This window comes from Eleutherodactylus coqui, chromosome 9 (genome assembly GCF_035609145.1).
Source record: "Eleutherodactylus coqui strain aEleCoq1 chromosome 9, aEleCoq1.hap1, whole genome shotgun sequence".
Lineage (NCBI taxonomy): Eukaryota > Metazoa > Chordata > Amphibia > Anura > Eleutherodactylidae > Eleutherodactylus > Eleutherodactylus coqui.
Window position 1 is genome coordinate 50,832,128 of NC_089845.1, and position 24,219 is coordinate 50,856,346.

A 24,219-nucleotide genomic window follows, 5' to 3' on the forward strand; every position below is an offset into this window, starting at 1 on the left:
TACATTTTCATACGTTTTTGATATGAGAAACATACGTTTTTACTGTAATCTTTAATAGTTGGCTTCTACCTCATTGAGATTTTTTTGCCTTCCTCTGGATCAACATTGGGGGGTAATTGGCTGAACTGGATGGGCATGTGTTTTTTTTCGGCCTTACATACTATGTTAATAAACTAAACTGCAGATGTTAGTAGGAGTAATTGTATGCAGGGTGGTCAAGCAGTACATGATGTAACTATGTGCAGATTAATTATCTGTAACTGCTGTCACAGTGCTGTCAGTGCTGAAAACCCTTTGGGCGCTTACATGGGTCCGGCGTGATGTCACGACGTCAGTGCCTGACCATGTGATGCATGCACATTGTCATTCAGCACCAGAGGCTGAGGGAGAAATTCTCCTTTTCATCATAGTGATGATAGGCAGGCTGGGCTGTCATTTGCCTCAGTCAGTCTATCATGGACTTTCTGATGGTACTTATTCCGGCTCCTATTAACAGAGGATGCCGGTCAAACACTTGTGCTTCTGATCCAATTCAGTGGTCTGTGATATTTTGCCTAACTCCTCTGGGTAATGCTTTTGTGCAAGTGAGTTTGTCTCTGCACTTTGGCCAACGTTTGTCTGCTCTTCTCCTAGTGCTGATTTTTGTCATCTTTGTATTTTGTTCATATTCTGTTCATTTAATCAATTGATTGTCTGTTCCACTCCATCCTCCCATTGTGTAGTCTCTCTCTTCCATTATCCATTTAGGGCCATGCAGGAAATCCCTCTAAGTTCCTGATGTGGGGTTGCCCTTATTAGGGTAGGTGCTCTGCTTAACAGACGGGTCATATCACGGCAAAATCTTAGTTCCACCTACCTTCATTGTGTTATTTCCCATCTTTAGCTACTCCGTCACCTCTTTATATTCTACACATTACCCAGCCTCCCCAGTCCTGAGTCCTATTATCTGTTAGTCAGCTTCCTCTTTAGGCCTAGTTACACATGAGAACAGGTAGGGAGAAGCCTATAGTACCCTACATCATAGGACCCCTGGTAAGTAATATTGGGGTAGGGAAGAGGAGATGTGATTGTCATCTTTTTAGATGCATCTCAAGAACCAAATATAGATGACAAAATAATCACATTTTGAAAACAATTTCCATCTGCATAGATATAAATATACAGTATTTAATATGTTGCGCATCAGTTAGCTTTCCATATATGTATTCTAGACTTGTACAGGTTGGGTTTGGCTTCAGGCACAAGTCAGAGCTGCCATGTGCCCAACGGCTCCATTCTAGTGAGACACAGGCACCATATTACAGGGTCGTTTTCGTCTTCCATAGGAGAACAGCTTTGGTAAACACCATCCAATAGAGCATTGAACATTTCTCTTTCTGTCAGATTCATTTCAAATCCCACGAGAAAAAAACAGACTGTATAACCTGTTGACTGTATCAACTTGTACGAATCTAGAGGATGTTTGTGGAAAGATAACTTTTCCCTTAAATGGGGAAAATTGGCTTCTACCTCATTGGGTTTTTTTTGCCTTCCTCTTGATCAACATTGGGGGTAATAGGCTGAACTGGATGGACAGATGTCTTTTTTCAGCCTTACATACTATGTTACCTCCATATGAAATTAGAGACATAGAGTGGTACTGTAGGGCCCCTATAGAACGATATGTTGTATTACAGCTCTGTACAACAGATTTTTTATACACACGTGGGTATGAGTCTATAGACTAAATGTCATATAAGCAATCATAACAACTGGTGTTCCTAATCATGGGATATACAATATCTCACTTCTGCTAATTATTTTATCTTCCTTTTTTGTGGACTTGCTCATAAGACAGCATACATACAAATGTCATGTGCTTATACTGCTCTTTTAGAAATGACATTTAGTGATATGGTAATTCTATTATATTTCCTGTCTAGGATTCTTTTCTAGTCTTCCGACATATCATTTTACTCATATCATAGGAAATAAATGTTCTGTTGTGCTGCAGTATTATGTCTGCTTCATTTGTATTTATGTGCTCTGTTGTTTCAAGTTACGGTTAAGGGTCCCTTTAGATGAACCAAGTTTGAACGAGTAAGTGACATCACCCAGGGGCGTAACTATAGAGGGTGCAGGGGATGCGGTTGCACCCAGGCCCAGGAGGCTTAGGGGGCCCATAAGACCTCTCTTCTCCATATAGGGAGCCCAGTACTATGAATAATGCATTATAGTTGAGGGCCCTGATACAGATTTTGTGTTGGGGCCCCGAAGCTTCAAGTTACGCCTCTGACATCACCACTAACTTGTTCGCACGCGGGCAGCCTGTTTAGACAGGATATGCATCATTGGGTTGTTCGAATGAGAATAATTAAGGTCCTTTATAAGTGAATGAGAAGAACTGAACAATTGCTTTTTAAACCGAGCGATAAGTGAACAAGCCAACAATGGTTTATATGCCTACAAAATATGAATGACCAATGAAGAGCGAATGATTCTCGTTTGTTGTTGGCTCGCAATTAGACCAAACTATTATCGCTCAATTTTGCTCATTTAAACGATTTTTTGAACGATAATCATTATGTCTAAACGCCCCCTTACTTTTAAAGGGGTTGTCAAACAACAGAAAATGTTCTTCAGTGGATTTCAAATGTAAATGAATGAAATTTAATTTAACATTAAGAACTTTACAGATTCCTTAATTTCACTCCTCTCTGGTGGTCCACAGAAGCAGCTCCTTCAAACGAGTCACTGACACACATGGAGGAGGCTTTTTCAGAAAATTACAGCTCCCAGACTCTCCACCCCCTGAAATCCTATCTATGGTTACATGACAAGGGAGTGAAATTGGGTCATCCATAAAGTTTTCAAAATTTAAGTATACTTGTAAGCAGGGGCGTACCTGAAGGCTCAGGGGCTGGGTGCAAAAGTTCAGCTCGGGCCTTCCCCCCCCCCCCCCCCCCCCTGGGTCCTTTTTCCTGCTCGCCCTGTACCTATAGCTGAGACCCAATGTTCACGTGCAGATTTTATTTATAAAATTCGCACGTGGCTCCCGCACGCGAGATCTGTGCATCTTGCTGCCCATAGGGATGCTTTGGCATCGGTAGGGCAGCTAAAAGCATGCAGATGGGATTCCTTCCTGGAGTGCGGGTCACACGCACAGGAAGAAATCGCACCATGCTCCATTTTCCTGCGGATCTGCCACACGGACAGCTCCCGCGCCTTCCATTGAAGCCTATGGGAGCCGTTCGTATCTGCGGCACAGCCACAGCTGTTTTTCTGCTGTGCCGCAGATACGCGGGAGAACAGAAGATTTTTTAAAATATTGGTGTGAATGCACGCGGCACGCTGCCGGTGTGCCGAGCACGTCCGCCGGACGGAAGAAAGAACATCTGGCCTGCATAGAGGGGAGCCCCGCAGCGTCCGGAGAGGTGAGTATAATGTATTATCCCTCTCCATGTCCGCAGGCATGTACGGAGTTCACTGCGGGATTCAGCAAGTGGGCATGAGGCCTAAGAGATAGATAGATATGAGATAGAGAGATAGATAGATAGATATGAGAGAGATTCAGAGATAGATAGAAGAGAAAGAGAGAGAGATATGAGGTAGATAGATATGATAGAGATAGATAGATATGAGATAGATAGAAGAGAAAGAGAGAGATACAGATACATAGATAGGATATAGATAGATAGATAGATAGATAGATAGATAGATAGATAGCTATGATAGATAGATAGATAGATAGATAGATAGATAGATAGATAGATAGATAGATAGATAGATAGATAGATATGATAGATAGATAAGATAGATAGATAGATAGATAGATAGATAGATAGATAGATAGATAGATAGATAGATAGATAGATAGATAGATAGATAGATAGATAGGAGATAGATAGGGGACCAGGCAAGATAGATAGACAGACACATAGAAAGACATACAGACAGGCAGACAAGCAGATAGATAGATACATACCCTGATGCCCGGACTACTTCTCTGCTGAGGAGAGCAGCTGTACACAGTGTCAGCAGGAGGGAAGCAGCATGAGATTACATCATCATCCCTGCTCCACTCGATGCCTTGCTGTGCTGTGCCCGTGTGCCGTGAGTCTGTGTCCTTTCTGCTCCTTCCCCCATCCCCCCTGTCGGCCGGGCTGCACTAACTTACCCTGTTTCCCCGAAAATAAGACGCGTCTTATATTAATTTTTGCTCCCAAATATGTGCTACGTCTTATTTTCAGGGGGTGTCTTATTTCGCCATAGCAAATCCGTCTGTGGCCGCTAATCCCTCAATTGGCCAGCTTTGTGGACGAAATTTCTCAGAAATCTCGTCCACATGGGACAACAAATCTGTCACGGCAAAGCTGGGAGAAGCCGGTGTTGTGGTGCGGATTCACCGGCCACAGAAACGGAAAAGCGTGCAGCCAGGTCGCTTCAAAACAAGTGGCTGAGTGCCGTGGGTTTTGAAGCAGCGCTTTCCCGGCAGAAATCTTGCTGTTTATCGCTGTGGCCAAACTGCGAGATTTCCGCTGGAAATACGCTCTGTGAGAACCCAGCCTTAAGAATCACACACAGGTTGCCTGACTCACACACAGAGCCATAAAAAAATAAGGGCTGTAAAGTTACGTACCTGTCTGCAGACAGAAGGTCCTGGACCACCTGTAAGCAGGGATGGTATTGCACCTTCCGGCCACCAGGGGGAGCTCATCACAGCAGACATGTACAGCAGGAACAGAACGTACAGTATGGACTTTTCCAGCCAGCAAGGGGAGCTCACAACAGCACACTCGTACAGCACAGCAGGGACAGGATATCAGCAGACTGTCTGCAGATCTACCTATACATCTGGAGGTGGGAGACAACGGGGATGGCAGCAGGGGACAGGCCTCTTGACTTTTCTGCACACTTTACAATGCCTTACTATCGGGGGGGCCTTATATTTGGGGCTTCTGCAAATTTCAGGGGGTGTCTTATTTTCAGGGGGTGCCTTATTTTCGGGGAAACACGGTAGCACGCGGTTGCCGACAGTGTGAAGTGAAAGTGTAGCTGTATATGCTGGAGAGCGGCCTCTGGGCCCCCTCAAGCGCAGGGGCCAGGTCGCCGTTGCGACCCCGGCGACCCCTGCCGGTACGCCTATACTTGTAAGTTTCATTTTTTACACTTGCAAACCACAGAAGACCTTTTTTCTGTTGCTGGACAGCCTATTTAATGATGTGGCACCAAGTATTTTCCTTGTGTGGATGCTTATTCTTTCCATGTCTCTTAGCATTACTGGTTTTAGGAATTTGTAAATGTTATGCTCAAACTTAGCTTGTATGGAGAACCCCAAAAGAGGCTACAAAAATTGCTTTGGACCCTTTGTGTCTCATGTTGACTGACACTGACAAGCCAGAGGAGTGGAGTCTCCTCTGGTCATCACCTTTGAATGGATTATGTAAATAAAGTTTAATCATTGCATAGTGAAAGGTTATATCATTTTGAATACACTTTTTGGTTCAGCTCCTCTTCATCCTCAAGATTTATATTTGTTGTCATGAATGGAAAGACATGAATGATATATTTTGCATCCAGAGCCTAAAAACTCCAAAAGGCCTGATGGGTCTGACAACTACCGTGTTTCCCCGAAAATAAGACAGTGTCTTATATTAATTTTTGTTCAAAAAGGTTTAACTTTTTTACATGTATAGCTGCCTGGACACTATTTAAATTGACCTTTTTAATTAACTGTTAGCAGGGCTTAATTTTGGAGTAGGGCTTATATTTCAAGCATCCTCAAAAAGCCTGAAAAATCATTTTGCATCCTCAAAAATTCTGGAAAACCATGTTATGTCTTATTTTCAGGGTATGTCTTATATTCAGGGAAACAGGGTAGGAGTTTGCTACAATGTATCCAGCCTAAGCAGTCCACAAGGATCCGTTTCGACCAATAGCCCAGATGATTTTAAAACATATACTGTATATATTTCCAAAGAAATACAAGGAACCTCCTTCTGTATTTCTTCATATATCTATTACGATGCTACCAACGTCTCTCCATTGTATTAGAGCTCAGAATACATAGATAAGCTCCTGGTTACCAGTTTTTGACAATCAATGCCATTTTCAATCCATTACAGGGTCATAGTTATAAGTGACAATCTATAATTTACTCCAAAGGGTTGTGACTAGAGATGAGCGAGCATACTCGTTAAGGCGATTTACTTGAGAGAGCATCGCCTTTTTCGAGTACCTGCTGGCTCGTCCCTGAAGATTCGGGGGGTGCTGCAGGGGGGCAGCGCGGGGCGGCGGAGGGGAGCTGGGTGGAGAGTGAGGGAGATCTCTCTCTCCCTCCCGCTCCCCTCCGCAACCTCCCGCTCACCCCCGCGGCCCCCCCGAATCTTCAGGGACGAGTCAGCAGGTACTCGAAAAAGGCGATGCTCTCTCAAGTAAATTGCCTTAACGAGTATGCTCGCTCATCTCTAGTTGTGACTACCAATCTTGATCTAGAGTGAGCAAAAATAGATCTAAATATGCTTTATTAAAGTATTTTTTCTTCTTTTGATGATACTTTTTGGTTACAAGGGTTTCCCCACAATGACGTGATTACAGGGTTATCCCCCAACAATCCACCCAAAAGTAAATGCTTAATTCCCCTATCGCAGGGGAAGTAAGGCATTACACAATTCCCACTGGGTCGTCCAAACACTCTATGTAGCTGTTCTTTGATGTGACTTATAACTGAGGGTCCTGAAAGGTTAAACCTGTTCTAGTAACTCAGAGTTCCTTAATAGGGTATTTGAGAATGATTTCTGAAATGTAGATACTGAATGAGCAATCCAATCCGACTATCAAGGCATATTTGAACACATTTGTGCACGCAAATACGCACAATACGCAAAAAATAAAACCATTGACTTAAAGGGGTTGTCCCGCGAAACAAAGTGGGGGTATACACTTCTGTATGGCCATATTAATGCACTTTGTAATGTACATTGTGCATTAATTATGAGCCATACAGAAGTTATCAGAAATTTTTCACTTACCTGTTCCGTTGCTAGCGTCCTCGTCTCCATGGAGCCGTCTAATTTTCAGCGTCTAATCGCCAGATTAGATGCGCTTGCGCAGTCCGGGTCTTCTTCTTTTCTGAATGGGGCCGCTCGTGCCGGAGAGCGGCTCCTTGTAGCTCCGCCCCGTCACGTGCCGATTCCAGCCAATCAGGAGGCTGGAATCGGCAATGGACCGCACAGAAGCCCTGCGGTCCACCGAGGGAGAAGATCCCGGCGGCCATCTTCAGCAGGTAAGTAAGAAGTCACCGGAGCGCGGGGATTCAGGTAAGCACTGTCCGGTGTTCTTGTTTAACCCCTGCATCGGGGTTGTCTCACGCCGAACGGGGGGGCTGTTGAAAAAAAAAAAAACCCGTTTCGGCGCGGGACAACCCCTTTAAATATTTCCTTTCTTTGCACGCATGCTGTCTCTTGTGTGCATTTGTACACCAGAGGGCCTCATAGAAGTCTATGGGGAGTACTCAAGTGCGCACAAGATAGAGCATAGCGCACAGATTACACAAGCGGATGAGTGAAATACACTGCAAAACTGTGTGGAAAAGAACACATCTGGATCGCATTAGGCTAAAAAGTCTTTTAAATCAAGGTGAGGTGGAGTTGCGCACACATATGAACAGGCCCTTCGTGCGCAAAAAAGTATAGTCCAGAGTGCGAAAATTATTGCGCTGAAGCCTGTGCATTTGCACATACACTTGTGTGAAGGAGCCCTCAAGGGAGCTTTTACACAGAATGATTATTGTTCAAATCTCCACGAACGATTCAACGCTGGATGATAATCATTCATATTCCCGCGATCCGTACGATAATCATTCTGTGTAAAGGGCCCTAAGTTAAGGATAAGGACCTAGACTCCATGCCAGGACGTGTAACTATGGAATAAGAAAACAAATGTGAATCCAGAATGGTGGATAGGTAGGATATAGAGCCGGAGGAACAACCAAGTTCAGAAGGACTCAAGACTAAAGCCCCGGTAGGAAAATTGTAGCTATGAGCCAATGAGTGAGACGGGCTTAAATGACCCAGTGCCCAATGACTTCTACAGGTCACAACGCTTGCTGAAGCAACATGACTCAGTCCAGGGTGACAAGCAGGACCAGAACTGGTAGACTTTTAAACATTGCTCTTTGATGTATTAAAGGGGTATTCTAATCTTGGAATATTCTGGTGTATCTCTAGGAAGTGTCATTAATTCCACCAGGACGTTGTATATTGGAAAAAACAAGTGCAATAGACATGAACTGTCAGTTTAAGACTGGTACAGGGGGAGAGAGGGCCCTATCCGTGAGGACTTACAGCCTACAAGGGAGGGGAAAGAAGACAGTAGGTGAAGATTGAAGGTGCTTGTATGGTAGTGTGGTGGCAGTAGGGTTTAGTGTAGACTTTTTTGAATAGATAGGATTTCAAGGAGATGAGATTCTGATGTGTTGGTTTGTAAGTTACAAAGTATGGGAGATGCACTAGAGAAATCTTTGAGACAGCTGTGTGAAGAGCAGGTTAAATAAGAAGGAAGGAAGAGGTCTTGTGAGGACTTGAGATTGTGTGGGGAGGTATCAGGATATTAGTTCAGAGATGTTCGAACATTCTTGTATGTCATTGTTAATATTTCAAACTTAATTTGGGATATCAAAGATATGCCATAATATTCTTATTGATAGGGGTCCAAAATCTGGTGATCTGTAGAATGAAAGGACAAAGGTCTCTACGGCATCTGTCCTGTACATCAGTGCTCACCACCACCGACCATGAATGGGGCTGTTTTAGAGGTTCCTGCACATTGGAAAGTCAGAAGTGCCACTTTGCAAGAGAAATCAGTGAAAGAGGATGAGTGGAGGATTCCCACAAATTAGTATGCGACAAGATATCCAAGCGATATGCCATCAAATACCTTAGTAGGAAAATGTCCTAAGGCATTTACTAAGGAGAACGGAATATCTTAACTCCTCAGTAATCATCTTCATCATTGTCTTAACTTTTATGTTTTTCAGAAAAATGAGACGAGAAGAGACATGTTCATATCCCTTAGAGAAGCTCTGTGTAGTCCTTCCTCTAGTAATTGCTCACAAAACAATGGGAATTCCAGGAACCATTTTTTGGAAAACCAAAACACAACAGACATCTTGAAGCTTACAGGTATGATATTGGTCTAGGGTATTCTTCTCCTATCATGTTCAACCTGGGATTGAGCAGTTTGGTTCTAATTGATGGAAATATGCTCAACCGGCCAGAGCAATTATATTTCATGCTTTCAATTTGGTATTCGGATCTTGTGAAAGGTGGTGAGTGGTGACCCATCCATTCATGTGATTATGTTAGTGTGGCAGGATGAGCGTAGTGCTTCTATTTGAGAAAAACTATATAAGGAAACCACAAACTACTGTAGGCTAGATTAAGGAAGGCGTGGGCTTCTGTCTAGTAAAGAGCAATGAGATGAAGATCCTGTATGACAGCCGTAGGAGGACGGCGGTGTAACATTCTCCTCTAAATAAAGACATATTCCATGTATCTAATGTATATATGGTAGGTGATAAGTATCTAAATATTTGAAGGAGTTCAGTTACATAAATGATAGAATTTAATAGCCAAACTCTACTAATACTGTAGCCAAAACAATCCCTAACCCTCCAGAGCTGGCAAAAATCACTACACACGATGCAGCAATCAGTTTCTCCATTGCAGCCATTCCCCTTCCATCTCCCCTGCCCAACCGGTAGCCGCCACCTCTGCTGACTGTGTGATGCTGGCAGCGCTGCAGGATCCCCCTGCAGTGAGGCAGTCTCTCTGCTCCCTCACTGCTTCGGCTGTGTGTCTGCTGCCACTGCCACTGACGGCAGCGCTCCCAGGCTTGCCGCTGTGGTCCACAACGGACTGCACTCATCTGCTGCTGCCTCACCATAGTGTGGATCTCCTGCCACCGCCGCTTCAGAGAGAAGGGAGATGGACAGCTGGGAGCAGTAGCAGCAGCGGGGAGCTAACATCAGGGCTGGGGAAGAAACACCAGCCGCGGGGAGCTAACATAATGGCCGGGAAAGAGATGGGGAATACATGCAAGGGGAGTCAGGGAGAGTGACTGCAGCAGCAGGGAGGTTAAATCAAGGCTGGGAGCCGGGACGGGAGAATGAAAATGGCCTGCCAGGACCTGCAGCTAATGAGGTACAGGGGCATCACTGGCCTGTCACTTTTGTCTCCACCACTACCTCCTGGTGGTGACAAGATACAATAATACCAAATGGGAATGCCACTTTAAGCTAAATATACATTTGCATGAAGGTTTCCCTTTCTGACAAATCTGTTTTAACCCCTTAAGGACCAGGCACTTTTAAAGGGTTTTTACCTATTGGGTGGTTTTATAACCCAATTTTTTTTCCTCAGCAGCCAAAATTATTTTTGCAGTTTTTTTTTTCTTTTTGTGACATATAGGGCTATTTTTAATCTCTCTTTTCACTTAATTTTGTTTCCGTTTTTTGTTTTAGTAGCGGTAAAAAGCTAAAACAAAAGATTTCTTAATTTATAGTTTATTTTTAAAACTAGTATATTTATGCTGAAATAAAGTAGAGAAATAAGTTCTTCATTTTGTTTCAGACATTTTGACATATAATTTGCATTGTCTCAGATCACAGAGCCCATATATATACATACTTTTAATTATTCTGTAATTTTTTAAACTTTTTTTTGTAACATTTTTAACATCTACATCATCCATGATGCCATATAAGACCTCTGGGGTACATTCACATAAAAAAGACAATGTTACACTTTTACACCGTACCCTTTATAGGGGCCCAGATACAGGGGAAAACATTCTCCTGTACTGACAGTAGTCCCTAACAGCTGCCAGCCAAAGGCAATAGAAAACTGAAGTAAGATTCCATGAAATTAATGAAAATGTTATTAATAGAAACATCTTTTACTGTTTTCTTACTATTAATATAAAGAAAGATACCAGTGTGACCATAACCTTAAAGGGAACCTGTCCTTCAGCTGCCCAGACTGCAGACAGCAGGATATAGAAACAGATACGTGGATTTCAGCAATCTGTCACTTATATCAAGAGGTTTAGTGGTTTTGCAAATCTTAGTTTTGAGTGCAATGAAGCGCATGTATATTTATATATGCATGCTCCCCCTACCTTCCTCCTACCGGAAGATGCTGATGCTAGGTCCCTCCATGTTACACACCACTAAACCGATCGGTATAGGGGATAGAATGCTGAAATGAATGTGTCCGCCGCCCGGGCAGTTTAGGGGACCTGACAGGTTTGCTTTAAAACTACGTCTCAGTTCATCAAGATTACTTACATAACACTTTTTGCATCAATTAATGCCATTGTATATGTTTTAATGTTCTTTTCTTCCCTTTTCTGTAGACTGTTGGAGACATAACACCAAATGGACAAATTATACCCCAGAACTCATATGTATTATAGGGGTTTTCTTATCAATATTGATAATGTTTTTCAGTTATGTAAGTAAATCATCACATTTATTTATCAATTATGTACAGACCTGAATAAAGGCCCATTTACACGGAGCGATAATCGCTCAAAAATCGCTAAAAAGCGGTCGTGTGAGCGATCATCGTTGCGTCTAAACGCATGGCCACTTTTCGTGCACTGCTAGCTGATCATTAAATTCAGGCCAACCTAAAAATCGTCTTTTGGCCTACTTAGCAGCTCTCAACGGGGAGTGCTGATAGCATTGTTTTCCGGTGGAGAACAAAGGAACTGAAAGCTGATAAGAGCCCTCTGGCTGTTAACTGCTTTTAGCTAAGGCTTCATTTGCACACTAAATTGCTATTAAGTTGCTGAGTAGTTACTTAAAAGTTTATGCAAAATGATCGCTCAAAGCTGTCACTCAAACTGTCCTCTGAGCGATCTTTGAGCGATCATCGCTCAGTATAAATGGACCTTTAGAATTTGAGATCACTTTTTATATATGAAGGTCCCACGGCAGCTGCTATACACCCAAATCTAGAAAAGGGTAGATATAGGCATTGGTATAACAGGAGGTAGCAATTGTGTTACATAACAATATCATTATTGTAAATGTGCTAAAAAATCGTCACCCATAATATTCCTATGAGTCATTCAATTCAACATTAAATCCACATTTCTGCTTCAAATCCATAGAAATCTGTAGCAAAAGGTAATCCACAGCAAAACCTGAAACGATTGTTTTTTGGGGTGGATTATAAATCCATATTAAACTCAATGGGGAAAATTCCCAACAGATATTGACATGGCGTGGATTTATCACCGCAGATCAAGTTCTGTGCAGAAAACGTACAGAACATATATGTGGATGAGATTTGTAAGATTTCATCTACTTTTCTGTTACTGTATTCCACTGTTTATGTTCTGCCTGTAAATCCATGACATGTGAAGTCCCTAGTGGTCAGTACTACAGTTGTAGCAGTTAGTTTACTTTTGTTCTAGGAAGTTACATGGATAGCAATACAGTATTTCCATGATACAAGGAAAATTGATTGTATCATGAGAAATTTATTTCCCTGTATGCTCAGTGTGGGAAGACAGCTCGGTAGAGTCAGAGATGGAGACAAGGATTAAAGTCCACGTGCAGGCGTGACCTGCATTTATTTCAGTCCAGAAAATCAAAACAAATCCAGCCTTGGCTTCAGGCAAGAAACAATAGTCCAGCATTAAGATAATAGGCAGTCCCTGCCTGTACAGGTCATGTTCAGCAGGTGCACCAAACAGCAGGGCTTTTACCTCCAGCAGGTATACCAGGCTGCCTGGGTCCAGCAGCCATCCAGTCTCTCCCTGTGTTAGTGCACGCTGCTATTTATATGCAACACTTCCTGGCCCACCCTTAGTACCTGTGCTTATTGACCTTGCACTTAACCCGGAGTGGAGGAAGTAGAATGGATGGCCCCACTACCAACCTGCCATCCATTCCGAAAATCCAGGCCCAAAGATTTTTAAAGAACCCATCTTCAGCAACTACTTGCTGGAGATTACATTGCCCTCCTGGACTTTCATGTCTCTAATAGCGGGACATTGACTTCTTCCAGCCCCACTAGGCATAATAACGGAACCTAGGGGCGACGTAGCGGCCATCCACTATCACGCCCCTAAGTACCTCACATCAGTCTCCAAAATGCCTCATGATTTAAGGAAAAAAAATAGAACATGTGTTGTATTATACTAAAATCTGTTGTTGCCTTGACTTAAAGGGGTTGTTCCACAAAAGTAACTTATCACCTATCCCCGAGATAGGCAATAAGTAGCTGATCAGAGGGATCTGACAGCAGGGACTCCTACTGAGCATGAAAATGATGGTCCCTAGTGTCTTGACTGAAGAAGTGGTCATGCATGCTTGCTACAACTCCATTAATTTCAGTGGGACTATAGGAGATAGCCGCATGTTTGCAGTTGGCACTTTTTGGCAGTCCCATTGAAATAAATAGAGTGGTAGGGTGAAATAATTTCATGAAAATTTGTATAGAAATCCTCTAATTATCTAATTGCTTTCATTTTGCAAATTCATGGAGCAAGTTCTCACCTTTTAGAGAACATTTACAATACAATTAGACATTTTAGCATTTTGAGCAGTGTATGTAGAGAAAAGAACATGCTGAGTTATTTTGCATAGCCACAGATGTCATCCCTATTTTCACACATTTTGGTTTCAATGGTGTTGGAAAGCACTAATACTAATGAAATAACTCTCCACTGTAGGAATGACTACAACATTCCCCAGAAAGTTTCAGTTCCTCTTCATAGTTTATTTCTGTAAGTAAGAAAATGTCAAAGAATGTTCTGCTTTTCTTCAGCAAGACATGGAAATTCAAGTACTTTCCCTTACATCAGATCATAGGTAGAGTGCCGTCATCATCAATCTCCACCCCGCAGCACAGGTTAAGCAGTAGAAAATAGATGATCACAGGGTTGTGCTATGGTCTGAATGAAAAGACCCTATTTGGGGAGTTGGGGGCTCCACCACCTCATCCCTAAAACATAACTTGCTTTTGGTAGCTCATTGTAAATTGGCTTCAAAGCTTTGATAGTGTTATTATTTATTGTTAGCATTATATAGGACTGGTGTGGTATTGTTAGTTGGGCAGTATTACCTGCAATTTCCCTCCTTCCAAATAAATTAGGCATTTCCCAACGTAATTTTATCCTGGACCTACACTGACTAGATGCAGTCTTGGTTGAGCACGTGCCATCCCCGTTTTTTTCTCGATGTAAGAGCTTAAAGCTGCCATTCAATGCATTGGGCGACACTGCTAAGTAGTCCTGCAATTCTAATTTTATTATGGGAGGACTACTTATCAGCGCCGCTCAATGCATTGAGCAGTGGTTTTCAGCGCTCACACCAGGGGAACGACGAAGGAGGTAAATAAACACTTACATCCTCGCACTCAGTGGTTCACCTAGTTTCAGTCCATAAGCTTAGCTTATAAAGCTAAAAGTGTGATGGAGTCTCTATACAACTAGACCAGGTAGGCAGACGTTGGTCAAACTATGGGATAAATTTGATGTATCTTGATAGACATTATATGCTTTCCATTTCCTTATGCCATCTCATAGCTGGCTTGCTTTAAATTAATATTTTGAATCAATTTGGTGTATTTTTGGCTTCACTTCCTTTTCTCCATACATGCAAGTCATGGACATCAAGTTTTTTTTGGGCCTAAATTCAGCAAGAATTTTAAAGCATTTGGCATAGTAAGTGTTCCTCAATATTCTCAGACCTAAATATCAGAGTTTGACTTCAGATACACATGTAAGCAGTGAAACCTAAAGTTCCTTGAGAGTACTTCATGAATACACCTTTTCATGGAAGTAATCTGGTGGATCAAGAATGTGTGCAATGGACTACTTCTTGTGTACATCAACTGATGAAATGTTCAGACTGATAATATTGGTTCATTTTTAATGCACATCTGTTTAATATAGAAGCAGTATTTATTACATTTAGCCATATTTTTAATTACAGATATGCCTGAAGAAGACATTAACTAAATATCTGAGTAGAAGACAAAAGGCACTATTGTATGTGAGACCTAATCAACGAAACAATGTTGAGTTGCTGTAAAATACATGTTGGATGAGGATGTCATAACCAGACTGGAGGTGATGAAATCTGCGATGTGATGAGGGCAGTAGATATGAGGACTGTAAATCTCTTACAATTGTGGTACAAGAGTCTGGCGACCTGTATTCCCTGGAAAGGGACTTCTTATTTGTATAGTGCCTACTTATTCCGCAGCGCTTTCAGGTAATTTATTACCCCCCAGCAAGCTGGGTACTGATTTTACTGGCCTCGGAAAGATGGAAGGCTGAGTCGACCACCTGAACGATGCGGGGATTCGAACTCTCCACCTTCAGGTTGTGAGCGAGAGCTTTGGACTGCACACTGCTGCCTTAACACTCTACACCCCACAAGGATCCTTAATAATGGTGTATGTGTGGCCACCTCATTTTTGTTGGCCGCCATTGGTGTACATGGGAACTGCTATTTTTGACGTGAAGTGGTCATTTTTTGCATATAGTGTGCAAAAAGATTTAGAGATAGTATCCTCAGATTGGCACCAGTACTCCTCTGCATATAGAGAAGACTACCTCCAGTGATGGAGCTTCTTTCAGTGTGAACTTGCTGTCTTACCTACCAGCTGCGAATAGCCTTATATTGTGAAGACACACGTATTCCATTCCTAGTCACCATGTGACTGTTCATATGTGGTACCTACTTCTAAAAATGTTGTATTCTGCCTGCAGTTATGTGGTCGTCGAAAACAATTTTTTCAACAAATTACAGTGTTATGAATGAGTCATAATATTTAAGGGGAACGTGCCATCAGAGTATGACCTATTGTTTAAATAAAGTTTTCATGTTAAACATATTTTTTTGTCCATTTTTGTGTTTTTTGTTTTTATTGTCTATGCCTTATCCCTATTAGGGTATCTATTTAGATAGGGATGCATCATGCCAAACTTCACTGGCGTCTAACTGTTGATTCACTCCGCCTGCCCTTCTTAAAGCACCGGACTGCACCATAAAGGGTATCCCCACAAACAAACGCTTGAATTGTCAACTGACACTGAACTGGCACTGCCCAATATTAAATTGCCAACACAGGCCAGATTTACTATTGCTGGACTGACTTCCAGAGCCAGTGGAGCCGAATTGACTTCCCCTTCCCCGGATGCTTCCCCTGATCCTTGCCAAACTGCATCAGGGTCATAATGGGCTACAACAGCTCTATATCTTTCTGGTCTCACTGTATGGTAGGGTGGACCGCTTTTTGATGTTGAGATTGCTCATCATGACAGAGCCCTGCTGGCCCCCATACATCCAAAGAACCTCCGCAATGACATCTATAGAACAAAAAAGGCGGCATGGAGCAGTCCTTTCCTGGAGGCATAATTGGTGTCTGACAGGTACTAAAAGGAGAAGGAGGGCATGGAATATAAGGAGCACACCTTTTCAGGAGGGTCCCAGCCTCCCAGAAAACACTCTTAGAACTATACCCAGCACCATGCAAAACAATGGGGATGGTCAACAGCGTTCTGAACACCCACATGCAGCCCAGGCAACCAGCATGGTAATCTGGTAGAGAAAAAGGGATGTTCCCCAGGGAATTTATTACCCAAGTTCCCTGTGGTCATTGAAATTTTTAGTTTTTGTTATAGTGTTTTAGGGATATTCCGAAGAAGACTTTGAGCAAATCTAAAAATAGAGAATGTGCTTTGTGTAAAAAGAAACCCCCTTCTGCCTCTACTGAGGCTTGTGTCAGCTTTGTTGGGATAAAATAGTAGCTGACGAATCTCCATCTTTAATTCAAAATATTAAGAAGATTGTAAGGGTGGAAGTTCATTGCTCTATGCAAGTTCTAAAAGGGTCTCTTCCTAGTACCTCGGGGGTTAAATCTCCTTGCCTTAAATCTCCTCATATAAATATTTCTGATTCCAGTGAATCAGACATAATTGAAGAGGGAGTCCTATGATTCCTCTTGTATAGATGAATTAGCTGGTAAACCCGGCCATGTAAATGGACGAGAAAATGCAAATTTTAGCCGCGACTTGGTTGCAGCTTTTACCCGTTCATGCATTTTCAGGCTTTGATGCGGCTGGCGTAGGAAGGCATAGCCCACGTGAAATAGTCCTTAATGTGATTGTTCTCAGCAAGAGAAAACAAGTAATCTTGTAGATATGATACCTTTTAATGGCTAACAAAAATACATGATGTTATAGCAAGCTTTCCAACCTACTTTGAGTTCTTCCTCAAGTTTAATAGAATAGTTCAGAAGAGGCGTATATATATATATATATATATATATATATATATATATATATATATATATACACACATACACGCATACTTATGACAAGGCACTGACAAGGATGTGATTAACTTGCCCTTAAAAGGATACTACAACAGCATGGGTGGAGAAATAAAAAACATACTTAAATAGTCCACTGATAAAGATGTGAAGGTTTTATGGTCTCTGAATTAGTGTTAGGGGGTCACCAGGCCAGCAGTGTTATCTGTGCTATAGATTTCTCATACTTCCCAGTCACGCATGAATCCTCTTGAGAAATTTAGCTCTCTCTTGAAAGTGTCAACATTTGTTATAAGTTTGCACTCCCAAATTCTTCTGTGCCTTTGTGATTTGAAATTGCCTTTAAGTATAATATATGTGTGCTATAATATATATTGTGTTGGTGACTAGAGAAGTGCTTGGCCACAGGTAATTCTGTCTTTTTCTCTTTAATTGTGTGGCGATGAGACCTCATCCTCGCTTTCAGTTTTTGTCCTGTTTCCCCAACATATAAGCACAGAATCAGGTACACAACATTGGACATGGAACATGTGAATGTCCCTGGGATCTTATAGTCCTGCTGTGTGTTGGGGATCCGTATCCTGTCCGCAGTCAGTATATGTGAGCAGGTCGTACAGCTTCTTACATTACAGGGATAAGTTCCTTTTTGTGTGTCAGAGAGTAATGCACCCCTGATTATAAAGTTCCTCAAATTTGGGGGTTTCCTATAACACAGAAGGGGAAGGTCTGGGAATATGGTGTTCAAACAGTCAGAGGCCTTAGGCGTGGCTAAAATTTGAGTTTTCTCATCCATTTACACGGCTGGGTGTGGCATATTTATGCTGCAGCCTGGAATTCCTTTGGAACTCGGCATGGCTTCTATTATTTAAATAGAGCCAACTGACATGTTTTAGCATCGCTAGCCGCTGCTAAACTCCCTCCCCCTCCCCCTCCTAGAAGCCTATGGGAACCGCCAGCTGATCGTGGCCGAAAGCTAGAGCAAGACCTATCTTTTCCATCCACGTCTAAACATCGGCCGGTGTATTTGGCTGCCGATGTCCTATCTTCGCTGACCGGACATTTTTACATGGCTAATAATTGGCCATCTGAATAAATTGGAATCCAATGCTTCTGATGAATTAGCCGTTTAAAATGACTCCTATGAAAGAGGCCTTAGGCAAACTTCATTTGCTTGATGTTAGAAGTTACTAAATCTTTTAGGAAGTCTTCTCAACTGTTTCAAGGGAATAACAAAGGCCAGAAAGTGTCTAGTAGAACTCTGGCTAGATGGATTATTTTCACAATTAGGTCAGTTTATTCATCTGCAGGAATTGATACTCCTTCAGGATTTGAAGCTCATTCTACCAGGACAGTTTCTGCTTCCTGGGCAGAGAGAGCTTCTGCATCTATTGATCAAATCTGCAGAGCTGTTACTTGGAGCTCTCCGAATACTTTTACAGACTGTATCTTCAGTCTGACGATCAATTATCCATTGGAAAGAAGATCCTTCAACAATTAGCCTCCTTTTAAGATTATGGGTATAAGGCCTTATTCACACAACCGTATGCGTTTTTATGTTCGCCCATGTCACAGCTCATAAACTGTTACGTTTCAGAATGCAATAAGTGTATGTATTTCATTTCTGATTGGACTATTAGCCCTTATATAGAAGACTAAACCTCTGCTTTGTAGTGCCAGAATTAAGGATCATAAGATAAGAGAAATCAACAGAAAAATTAGCAATACTAAACTGTGTTGAGATAGTTATTCAACAGAAGTAAGACCATGATGAGATAATACCCCGATTGCAGCTATTTTCCTGTCTAGATGAACCTTAAGAGCTTTGAGACTGTCTTGTAGATGTCAATAAGCCTTATGATCCATAATCTTTGTAACCTTTGTAATAGTAACCTTTGTATGATAACACCCTCTTTCTTTGTGTATAAGAACTTGTAATGTCTTCAATTAAACAGAATTCTCTTGACTTCTCATGAGAAGAGCATCTTGCTATAACACAACAAAAGTGCTTCACGTTATTCATAGATACCACTAGCAATCTTCTCATCACGGGCTTCAATATCTACCAATTTGGCACCTGACAACGCGGTCATCAGATCGGTACCGGTGTGGTCCAATAACACCCGTATGCACCGTAACAAATTGCATGAATGAAGAATTGTTGCAATTGAGTCCCAATCTTAATTAGTGTATTTCCTGCCATTCACACGGGCGGCTGCTGCGTATCGGCAAAAAAGTATGTTGCTGCAAGAAAAATCCATTGATCGACAGAAATCCTCGGAATGACTGCTAATACTTAAGTAGAGCCAGATGTCTTCCCAGCATTGTACACAGGGTAACTCCCTCCCTCTCCCTTTTTTTCCGCTTCCATAGAAGTCTATGGGAGCTTCTTGCAAATTTCGGCAAAAAATAGGGCAAGAATTATCTTCTGACGTGGTCTATAAAACCAGCGACTGAAAACCATCGCCGATGTGCTACTTTTCCTGGTGATTTTTCTACGCACCTAAAAATCATTCATCTGAATGATTACATTGGAATCCAATGCTTAGCATGGTCGTGATGTTTGTGCGATTTTTTTGACATGGCCAAATACCTGCGTATATATGGTTCATATTTGCTGCGATTTTTGTTTTCATTTGGAAACTTCGTATCACATTGCACAATGATTTGTCAGCCCGATTGTAAATGATGGACAATGCGACTGCCTAAATATAGGACATGACTAGAGATGAGCGAGCGTACTCGGAAAAGCACTACTCGCTCGAGTAATTTGCTTTATCCGAGTATCGCTGTGCTCGGGTCAGAAGATTCTGGTGCCGCTGCGGCTGACAGGTGAGTCGCAGCGGGGAGCAGGGGAGAGCGGGCGGGAGAGAGGGAGAGAAAGATCTTACCTCCGTTCCTCCCCGTTCTCCCCTGCAGCTCCCCGCTCCGTGCCGCACCCGAATCTTCAGGGACGAGCACAGCGATACTCGGATAAAGCCAATTACTCTAGCGAGTAGTGCTTTTCCGAGTACGCTCACTCATCTCTAGACATGACGCAACTTTTTATCGTGCAATGAAATGCAGTGCGACGAAAGAAGAAATTGCTCATGTGCATGATCCCAATCAAAAGAATGGGGTTCAGATTTGTGCGAGATTTGCACGTCTCACAAAGTACAAATGTTGTGCCAGATTTTCGGCTGTGTGCTAGTTTCACATGGTAGAGTGTGAAACTGAGCCGTGAAACCCAGCCCAATATCACTCCCGTGCATGTGAAATGACCTGCTAATGTCAAAAACACCTACTATCATTTCAGTACAATTGTGATCCTCAGCAAGGAACAGCAAGTGTTTCCCATTGTTTCTAGTGGTAAACCTTGCATCTCACTTGCATGTGTAATCATGGAGGGCTGATGGGTTGCTGGACGCTGGTGTCCGGGCCTGCCATGGCCTGTCAGTGATATTGTTAGCGATAATGCTTTGCAGTACCAAAGTACTACAGTTTGCCATGTAAAAAACCCTCATACAGCTGTGTTAACAAAAAATAAAAAACTTATGGCCTTTAGGCCTCGGTCAGACGGGCGTTTTTTTGCTGATTTTTCGGCCCCTGTCACGCGATTTGCGGATCGCATGACGGTGGTCATCCGCAAATCGCGTGACAGGGGCCGAAAAATCGCCGGAAAAATCTGCTCCTAGCCGCGTTTCCTTTGAAACGGGCCGGAGCACCGGAGCGCTGTCCAGCCCATTGAATTCAATGGAGCCGGCAATACAGCCGGCTCCATTGAAAGTAATGGGCTGCCGGCGAGCGCAGGATGAATTTTCGGGAAGGGCTTAAAAATATAAGTCCTTCCCTAAAAATCATCCAAAAATGTGTAAAAAAAAAAAAATATATATATACTCACCTTGTCCCTGCAGAAGGAGTTCAGCCGCGGCCGGCCGGCAGTTCTCCTGAACTGCTCTGAGTAGTATTCAGCAGCCGGGGATTTAAAATCCCCGCCTGCTGAATGGGCTGCCTCTGATTGGTCACAGCCCTCACCAATCAGAGGCAGCTCTCACTCACCCATTCATGAATTCATGAATGGGTGAGTGAGTGCTGCCTCTGATTGGCTCAGCGCAGGGACCAATCAGGGGCAGCTCTCAGCTATTGAATGACAGCTTCCCTATGGAGCCTTCCATTTGTGTTGCATCGCATCGCACAAAATCACGGTTTTCATACAGTGCGATGTAACTTTTACAGTAGGAAGTCCTACTGTTTGTCTCCAAAATAAGCCAGGGCTGCATCAAAAAAAAAAAAGATATATATATACATATCGCCTAACAGGCACTCTCTGCTCTGCCACATTTCTCCTCCCGAAGCTCCGGCACACTTGTCTGCAGTCTTCAGCCTCCATTTCCTGGTCAGGGCGTTCATAAATCCCGCCACCAGGAAGTGCTGGCTCTGATTGGTTCTCGAGCGCCACAGCTCAGCCAAGCAATGGAGCACTCGATGAACCAATCACAGCCATTCAATGCGATGGCTGTGATTGGTTCATCAAGCACTGCATTAGCTGGTTCTCGAGAGCCACGGCTCAGCCAATCAGAGCAAGTGCTTCCTGGAGGCGGGATTTATCAATCCCCTAACCAGGAAACAGAGGCTAAAGACTGCAAACAAGTGTGCTGGAACTTTGGGAGTAGAAGTGCGGCGGAGTGGACAGCGCCTGTTAGGTAATATACTGTTTTTTTTGGGGGGGGGGGGGTTTAAATGCAGATTGGGCTAATTTTCGGGGAAGGGCTTATATTTCAAGTCCCACTCCTGAAAATCACAGCAAAGGAGCGACTTTGTAGTGCAACTAAATCGCGATATCTCCATGAGAAAACACAGCGATATCACACAGAAATCGATTTTCTCGTGGCGATATCGCTGTCGCCCGTGTAAAAAGAGGCCTAAGAAGCTAACGGTGCACCATAAAGAAAAGTCCCGAAAATGGAGTTAGAGGGTGGCTCTATTACAACTCCATTCAAGTTCTTGCCAGAGAAGCACAAACTCTTCGTGGGCATTGATTAGGGAAACGGCTATTCTGCTGTTGCATCAGCTGGAAACATAGGACCATTGCTGGGAAGTCTAAGTTGTAAAAGGGTTTTTGTTTTTTTGTGAGTGTGAGCCCTCAGCGTTCATTAACAACCTCCATGTACTGCTCCTTGCAGTCACCAGATGGCAGCATCATTGTACATTGTTATTGCAAAGAACTGCCAAAATAGCTCTGGATCGTCAATACTTTAAACCTGTTTGTCTTGTGCCATTTGTGTTAACACAGATCAAATTCAAAAGTTCAAACCAGCCCTTAATATGCCCCTCTATGTGCCCCAGCACCATGCCCCCAGTCCATTTAACACTAAGATGAAGAACTGACTTCAACCCCCCCCCCCCCCCAACCCTCACACCCCAGGACTATATGATAAGGAAATATTTTTATTAGGGGTGAAGTAGTCTGTATTCATAAGTAAAGTTCCAGAGAAAGGCCCAATGTCCACGGGCGGACTTGATTTGCGGAATCTCCGCATGGCACCCACGCAACGCACCCACAAATCAAGCCCCTTAAAGGGAAGCATTGGCCGTCCGCACTTAATTTGACACCTTTGTTTTTATTTGATTTGCCACGTGCGGATAATAAATCGCAGCATGCTCCATTTTACCGCGGATTACGCGTAGATATACTCCATTCATCTCTATAGGAGCTTACGTTCTGCAGTACATCTGCAAATACATTTGCAGATACACTGCGGATTTGTGGGTTAAAAATCAATTAGGGAGGCGGAGAAGAGGCTGGGAGGTGGGATTGCAGATTTTTTCCGCGCGGATGATCGAAAAAAAAAGAAACTGCAATCTGCTGCAAGCAATTACAAAATAATTTAACGATGACTCCGCTGCAGAAATCCGCATTAAAAATCCGCGTGTGCCGTGGACATGAGGACTTAGATGTCCAAGCTTCACATACTACAGGAAACCATCTAAACACGTTCCATATGTCTTATAGGATCTCTAATATCAGACTTTATATATATATACTGCCTGTCATATGTTATATTGTACTCGTATATATAAACACGCACTAGTTAAAGGATTAAAGGGGTTGATTTTAGTAAATATAAACTAGTATATCTAGCAGGGGGTTCTCTTACTTTATCATGCATCATGTAGATTCCATTACAATTACAACCCCTGGGCACTGATCTTAGGATGTACATTTTCAGGAGCGGGGGTTGATCTTTATGTACAGTGCATCTTGTCCATATTATGTGCTATTGTGTTATTATAATGCATTCACCATATAATGGATATCAGTTCTACACAGTGATAGTGATTACAGTGCAGTTACCTCCAGTGATGACAGCTGACATTTTTTCTGATTGAAGTTGTTCTTATCTGGGCCCAGACAGCCATGAAGATTTATTCCAGTCTGACTACTCAGCTTATGATGCCAACAGTCTATGGCAAATATATTACTTTTAATAAATTTATTGTTTGTGACATATATTTAAAAAGGTATTCCAAATGATAGAAAACATCATGAGTGAAGCCAGTGTGTCATGTAGAAACATCCATAGCATGAGTAAGAGCAGTGCTGTAAGAGCACTATTACAGTTTATTGCTTCCATCTATTCTGTTAAAGTTATAGACTAAGAGTCTCTAGGGATTCAGTGTTCAAGATGACAGTGGGAGTTCCACCAGGACCGCATTGTTACATACTTTAAATAGCAATCACACAAAAGTTATTTCAGTTACAATTCATCCTCACATAAGTTTTCTTATTTAAGCCAGTCACTTCCATTCTCCTTGGACTTTCTATATCCGTTTATAGGAGGCAATGAAGATGCTTTAGAAATAATAGATTTTGTGGATCTGGAAAAAGAAAACAAATATTAATTCT